General features: G+C 38.1%; 1 pseudogene; it reads left to right on the top strand.

Moving 5' to 3' along the window:
- The first annotated feature begins 6,829 nt into the window (after positions 1–6,829).
- The window catches only part of LOC102252824, a 10,570-nt pseudogene continuing 8,918 nt past the window's right edge, over positions 6,830–8,481 (top strand).

Genomic DNA, 8,481 nt, shown 5'->3' with positions numbered 1-8,481 from the left:
CCTGAAACAGGAGCGCCCAAATACATTAAAAAAACCTTCTGAAAGATATCAAGGGAGAGTTTGACAGCAATACAATCATAGTATCAGACTTTAATACCCCATTGACACCACTGGATAAATCCTCTAGACAAAAAAAATCAGCAAAGAAACAGCAATCCTAAGCAACTCACTAGATCAGATGGAATTAATTGATATCTTCATAACATTTCAACCCAAAGCTATGGAATATATATTCTTCTCAAGTACACATGGGACATTTTCAAAGATAGACCACATGTTAGGACATAGGCTAAGTCTGTACAAATTCAACATGATTGAAATAATATCAAGCATCTTCTCAGATCACAATGGCATAAAATTAGAAATCAACTACAATAAAAACAATACAAAATTAAACACATGGAGGCTAAATAGCATGCTATTAAATATTACAAGAAATCCTAAAGGGACTGATGAATGAGAAGAAGAAACAGAGAGAGAAACCTAGGCATACAGAATTAAAATGGCAATAACTAAGTACTTATCAATAACAACCATAAAAAAAACAAAAAACAAATGGTAATAATTATCTAACCCTATAACTTAAAGAACTAGAAAGAGAGCAACAACAAAAGGGCAGAGTAAGTAGAAGGAAGGATAGAATACTACTCAGCCATAAGAAAAAGACAAAATAGTGACATTTGCAACAACATAGATGGGCCTTAAGAATATTTTGCTAAGCAAAATAAGTCAGTCAGAAAAAGCTAAAAACCATATGATTTCACTCATATGTGGGATATAAAACTCAAACTTGTGGACAAAGACAGCAGTTCCATAGTTGCCAGAAGGAAGGTGGGGGAGGGAGGTTAAAGGGGTTAATATATGGTGCAGAAGATTATTTGACTTTGCACTATACAGTGCAATATACAGATCTTATATCATAGAACTATATATTTGAGACCTATATGATCCTATTAACCAATGTCACCACAATAAATTTAATAATAAAAAAGATTACTTCTGAAATAGCAGCAACAAAAAGAAATACAGCAATCTAAGTTAAGTTTGATTCAGCAATGCACTGATGCATAATATAAAAGTATATAAACTCTGGAAGAAAAAATCATAGGTTATTTTAAATGGAGCATTAGGGGATATGAGAAGTTTTGCATTATTTAATGGCAGGATACAAATATGAAATAAATCTAAGCAATCATAAAAATATAAAGTTAAATTAAATATTTTAAAATTTTAATATATAAACTCAGTAATAGAAAAGAATAGTAATAGCAATCGAATGTGCAACCTGTATCCAACCACAGGGGAACAAAAGAAATCAAATACTTCAAATACTTCAAATATAGAAATGAAATACTAACAAAATAAAAAAGAAAAAATGATAAATTGAGAAAGAGAATATTGCAGAGATAAATACAAAAGCATAATAATCATTAAAAAATGAGAATGAGTTAAACCTCCTATTTTAAGGCAGATTCTCTAAGATTTGGAGATTGCCCATTTTGACATACACTGACTCACAAAGATCCATTAGTCCTCCTATATCTGCGTTTTACTTTCCACAATTTCGACCAGGATCCAAAAATACTAAATGGAGAATTTCAGAAATAAACAATTCATAAGTTTGGAATTGCATCTGTTCTGAGTGGCATGATGAAATCTTGCACCATCCTGCTCAGTCCAGCCCAGGACATAAATGACCCCTTTGTCTGGCTTACCCTCACTGTATATACTGCCCACCCATTGGTCACTTAATAGCCCTCTGTTATCAGATGGATTAGCAGAGAGAAAGAAAGACCACATTTACATAACTATTATTACAATATATTGTTATAATATACTATTTCTTATTAATGGTTATGAATCTCTTACTGTGTCTAATATACAATTAAACTTTATCAGAGATATGTTTGTATAGGAAAAAACATAATACTATGTATGGAGTTAAGTAGTATGGGGGGTTTCAAAGATCCACTGGGAGTCTTGGAACATATTCCCATGGATATGTCTACTATATTTGGATAAAAGTTAGAATAAAAAAAATAACCCCTCAAAAGTTGATAGCAAGAAAAATGAATTTATAAGGACTTTGGTTAAACACATTGGATTGAAAACAAACCTCTTTCTAAAACCCCACTGAAATGAGAGTAAAGGAATAACAAGCTTCCACCAACAAGGCAGAAAATAAGAGAATGATTGATGCTGTTTGATAATCTTGGAGTTGGAAAGAAAAAGGGTGAATGGAAACTTTACAAAGCACATAAAACTTATACTTCAATTTATAAGAGTAATCCAGGGGGGGAAATTGTTGATTGATGTTACAGATTCTGGCTTCTCCAAGCACTCCTGCTCACACCTCGAACATTGGCAGGTCTTGCTCACTTCTGCCACTAAGAAAAGACTTATATCTCCTGCCTCATTCCTCAGTCTTTATTTAGTACCTGGAAGAGGTCCATGGAAAAGAGCTATGAGCAGGTAGATTCAGACTTCACTGGGTCTAAAGTTCTTAGGATTCTAAAATGACTCACTAGCCATACTCAGCTTTTATAAAGTGACCTTAAGTTTGACTCTGTGTCATCCAGAGAGCCTCATCTAGTCTCTCATATCATTAAGAATTTCAAAAATAAAAATAAAAATGAAAACTTTGAATGAAATCAAGGCAACAATGAAATAGTGCTCCAGTATTAACAAAGTATAAATACTTGATTTTATTATGATAGTTTTGTCCTGATGACTTTTCAAAATGTTGATATTTTTAAAAGATTTAAATTTCATTTAAATTCCCTATTATTAAGTTCAATTAAAATAATAAAATTATTAAATTTAAGCTCTATTATTACCAACTAGAGGCCCATTTCAGGAAGATTCCTGCAAGAATAGGGCTTCCTGAGACTGGAGCGAAGCAGAGAAGGGAGCGAAGCCCACCGAGGCAGACTTCGCTCCCTTCTCCGCTGCCTCGCTCCCTCCCTTCACCGCTTCGCCCTTGGCTCCCTCCTGTGTCCTCTGCTTCACCTCCCTCCCTTCCCCGCCACCTCAGCTCCCTCCCTTCTCAGCCACTTCACTCCCTCCTGTGTCCACTGCCTCAGCTCCGCTCCCTTCTCTGCTACCTCCAATCCGTTCCCTTCTCCGCCACGTGGCTCCCTTCTGCAGTGCTTGGCTTCCTTCTACACTGTCTTTGGTCTTTGCTGGGCTCCTGTGTATGCAAATTAACTGCCATCTTTGTTGGGTTAATTTGCATACTCTTCTGATTGACTGGTGGGCATATCGAAGGCACGGTCAATTAGCATATTTGTCTTTTATTAGTGTGGATAATATTTTATAACATAAACACTTAAATATTTCACTTTTATTTGCTATTCATTTTTTAAAAATATTTTTAGATTTCAGAAAGAGGAAGGAAGAGGGAGAGAGAGATAGAAACATCTATGATGAGAATCATGGATTGGCTTGGCTGCTTCCTGCAAGTTTCCCACTGGGGATCGAGCCCACAACCCAGGCATGTGCCCTTGACCAGAATTGAACTTGGGACCTTTCAGTTCACATGCCAATGCTCTATCCACTGAGCCAAACCAGCTAGGGCTATTTGCTATTCATTTTTACCATAGAAATGGTTTGCTAGACATATAATAAAGTATCCATAAATTTTTAAATACATTTATACTTGTTTTGTATTTATAAGTAATAAATTCTAACCTATACAAAAAAAAATTCTAACTGTACTAGTAGACAGAAACTAGCTTAGTGTTAACATTTAACATAGTTTATCTTGTACCCTATGGATTCCTTTTAACTTACCACATAAACTGTAATAAATCAAAAGAGTAATACCTAAATCTAATTGTTTATAAGAGATATATCAGTTACTTGTCTTCAGCTATCACAGAACAACCCCACCAAAACAAATAAGCAAACAAAAAGTACCTTTAAACTAGTGGTTATCAAACTTTGCTGCATGTTAGAATCATTTGGGGAGCTTTGGAAATTCCCAGTGCCCTAGTAAACTAAATCAGTATCTCATGGGATAGAACCCAAGCATCTTAAATATTTAAAACTCGATAGGTATTTCCAATTTGCAGCCAAGTTTAAATGCCAGTAGCTTAAACAATATAAAAAGTAATTCCCTCTCACATAAAAAAGCAGTTTAGAGCTTATATACAGCTTTACAGGGTCATCAAGGACTCAGGCTCCTATTTTTCCACAGTTCTGTCCTTAAGGGCAGAGCCTGCATGTTCTTGAAGTCACATCATTATAAAATATATCTACTAAATCTTCAGTGATTACACCCAGGCTTTCGGCAGGCACTCGGAGAAACTGGGAGGCAAAAGGGTGTCCTTTTATTTAGGAGCCTTCCCACCTAACACACACTTTCATGGAGGTGGGAAGTCACAGGTATAAGCACGCCTACCAGCAAAGAAAGCTGAAAAATACTTTCTTCTAGCCCAGTTTTCTCTTACAAAAGATAGATACTGGAGTCAAGGAGCAGTGTCCTTCAACCATGCTTAAAATACTACAAAAATACGTCCATGTGTCTCTCACATTGAAAAAAAAATAAACTATATTTTATTTTTATTATCTACATTATTACAGATGTTCCCTAATCCCCCCCATTTTGCCCCCCTCCACTCAGACCCACTCTGCCCTCCCTCTGGCCCTCACCACATTGTTGTCTATGTCCACGGGCTATTCTCTTCACCTTCTTTCATCCCATCCACCCCACCCACCTCCCCTCTGATATCTGTCAGTCTGTTCCATGCCTCTGGTTCTATTTTGTTTGTTCAATTTATTCTGTTCATTAGATTCCACATATGAGTGAGATCTTATGGTATTTGTCGCTCTCTGACTGGCTTATTTCACTTCACATAATAATCTCCAGGTCCATCAAGATGTCACAAAATTGAAAATATGTGAAAATCAGAAAACTTTTGAACTCATAAGGAGGCTGAAATAACATTTTATTTTGTCCTGACCCAAGTTTATGTTTTTGCATTCTATTTTCCTCCTCAGTGTCTTTGTTCCACTAAAAATACCTACATCTTTTCCTTTTAAAAGATATTTATACAAATAAATAGAGGAAACAAAAATTAACTGTACATTGTGCCATCAAATGGAATAGATAGTTAATGATATGTCTGAAGAAATTCATGAGTGTAGACACAACCTGAATATTTTATTATTTTTAATGGAATTGGCCAATTTCCTAGCATATAAATTGATGCTTAAAAGTAAGCTTGTAGCCCGACCAGTGTGGCTCAGTGGTTGAGTGTTGACCCAGGAACCAAAAGGTCACGGGTTCACCAATTCCTGGTCAGGACACATGCCCGAGTTTCGGGATCGGTCCCTAATAGGGATATGCAGGAGGCAGCTGACTGATGATGTTCCTCTCTATCTCTCTATCCCTCTCTCTCAAAAAAATCCAATAAAAATAATTTTTAAAAAAGTAAGCTTGTAGATTTTAAATTGCTGTTCATCCATGTGTGTCTTCAGAACATAAGTAATACATTTATTTATTCATCAAGAATTGCATTTCCAAATATCTCTTGTACATTTTGAGAGTATAAATTTTGAATTACAGTTATGTCACTCAGTATCCTCACATCATTTTTTCATGCAAAACAACAACAACAAAGACATATACATTGGTATAAAATTAATAAGTAAACCTTCTTTCTTACTCCTACTGCAAACTCATAACAACTCTAGTAATTTATTAAAAAAGTTAAAAATGGAAATATTGTGTTATTCTCTCCTTTCACAAAGATAAGGGAAAGTCAGGATCAAATTCCATTTTCACATTAAAATATTCTAATATTTCTCCATGCAGTATTCAAAATACTTGGAAGTGAAGTAACTAAAATAAATTAAGATAAAAATCCAATTTTATTTTAAATTTTTGTAAATACAATGATTAGAAAATTCTTTGTACCCATGGATCCTACATATTTTTCAATATATTAAACATTCTTCAAAACAAAATGTCATTATTAAAATTGAATATTATGATTGATTAGATGGGAATATTGTTTAAACATTTTAGGTATAAAATTGAGACAACTGCCTGGCCTGAGTGACTCAGAGGTTTAGTATCGACCTATGAACCAGGAGGTCACAGTTTAATGCCCAGGTTGCAGGCTCGATCCCCAGTGTGAGGTGTCCAGAAGGCAGCCAACCATTGATTCTCTCCCATATTGATGTTTCTATCTCTCTCTTCTTCTCCTTTCCTCACTGAAATCAATAAAAATATATATTAAAAAATTGAAAATTTTTTTTGAGAAATAATTCAAAATAATGAACTAAAATGAATGCTGATAATTCTTCCAAATAATATGAACCAGTTAACTTTATAGTAGGCAACATAAAATGCCCTATTAATTTGTGTTATTACAGAAAAAATGTATTTGCTAAGGTTAAGACTAGATTTTTAATGTAGTAAAGCAAAAATGCTATTAACATATATCTGGCATAGGTCTAGCAAGAAGCAAGATCCAAAATGACATTTTTAGAAATGTCTGAATTTTTAGAAATAGCATACAATATTTTAAAAGCATGATTCAGATCAAAGGGAGACTAGTTTTAAGTGCAGGACATTGAATTTATGGTTTTAAAATCTAGTCAAAGATACCATACCATATTTTATTGATCTTTAAGTAAATTAAAATGAAAATTAGAAAACAAGTTAAATACTTATGTCTCTAAAACTGATTGATTGGTGGATCTTCTTCTTGGTTGCAACTAACAGAGAAAAACAAGGAAAAAAATTTTGGCTAAATATGATAATACATAGATGCCTCCAAAATATGTAGAATGTGGATTGAAATGTTATAATGCCATAACAATGAACAAGAGGGGAAAATGTAAAGTTGATGATGTATACTTCTCCAATAATCAAAGGGAAATGTTTTTAGGTAATAGTAATTACTATTACAATTATATATGTACACATATGTTTGTGTATAATTTATAAAAAATGTTAATATTATAAATATTTAAAACTAGAGGCCTGGTGCACGAAATGTGTGCATGAGGAGGGGAGGAGCTCAGCCAAGCTTATGCCCTTTCACAGTCCAGGAGCTCTCAGGGGATGTGCGACTACATTATTAAAAAATCACCCTGTAGTTAATTTTCTTACTAACTCCTCCTTTTAAACTCCCCTCACTCTCACATTCTGTTTTATCTTTTTATTTAACTATTTTCCTGGCCTCACCTCATTTTAGCATCCTTCTCTTTCCTGCTTTCTTTCCCTTTGAACCTCCCGTGGCCCCTCTCCCTCCCTCCCTCCCTCCTCCTTTCTCTTCCTTCATTCCCCGGTGTCTGTCTCCTTCTTACTCCTCCCACCCTCTCCCCCATTTGCCTTTCCCTGAACCCTGCCTCCCTCTCTCCTTTCTTATTATTACCCTCTGCCCCCCACCCCCCCCAGTTCACTGGTTTCTCTTTTAAACCTTCCCCTTTCCTCTCTAGGACCTGCTTCCGGTCCCACCTGAGCCCACTTTGATATTAAAGCTTCCTTCCGTTTGGGGGTTGTTAACTCCCAGCTCATGGCCCAGCCCCAGCCCCAGACAGGCCTTCGCTACTCCCTGGCCTCCCTGCCGCCATCCTCCTCCCATTCGTTGCCCAGGATGCCCCAACTTCTAGTCAACAAAGTACACTTAATGCGCCACCAACCTAACCCTGGCCAGTGTCATTGGGGTCCAGCCCTTGGGGATAAAAGGGGTACCCTCCTTAGTGTCCAACTCTGCCCCAGCTAAGCTGTGCCTCCCCTCCCAGCACCGGGCGCCAGCGCCAGCCCAGTGAGGGTGGCAGAGGCCGTGCGGCCCAGGCGCTGCTGCTGTGAAGCAGAAGCACCTTTGCCCAGAAGTCCTCAGACCGTCTACCCCTCTGTCCCAGGACCCGTGGGCGCCTTGCTGCCAAAGGCCCATCCCAGGGCCCCCTGCTCCATGCTGCCTGCACCTCGCCCCTCGAGGGGCACACCTGCTCCACACCCCTGCCACCGGGTACACCTGGTCGCCACCCCCTCCCCTGTGCATCCCCGCATTTCCTTCCCTTTTCTATTCCTGCGTCTTTTTTTGTTTCCTTTCTGTATTTCTGTTTCTCCTCTCTGCCTGTCTGCAGGCAGGCCTGCCTTCCTCTCCCTCTCCTCTCTTATCCCCTCCTATCATATCCTATCCTACCTACCCTGGGCCTTGCAGCTGCCTGAGCAGGGGGCGGGGACGCAGCCTGCGGATCAGTCGTTACATGATGGTGTCCCAACCAACTGGCATATTATCCTGTTATTAGACTAGAGGCCCGGTGCACAAAAATTTGTGCACTCGGGGGGCAGGGGAGGGGGGGTCCCCCAGCCCGGCCTGTGCCCTCTCGCAGTCTGGGACCCCTCGGGAGATAAGGACCTGCTGGCTTAGGCCTGCTTCCGGGTGGCAGAGGGCAGGCCCAATTCCTAAGTGCAGCCCCTGGTCAGGCTCAGAGCAGGGCCGATTGGGGAGTTGGGGCGCC

The sequence above is a fragment of the Myotis brandtii genome, unplaced genomic scaffold (assembly GCF_000412655.1).
Source record: "Myotis brandtii unplaced genomic scaffold, ASM41265v1 scaffold5, whole genome shotgun sequence".
Classification (NCBI taxonomy): Eukaryota; Metazoa; Chordata; class Mammalia; order Chiroptera; family Vespertilionidae; genus Myotis; species Myotis brandtii.
This window is presented reverse-complemented; position numbering and strand designations above follow the sequence as displayed.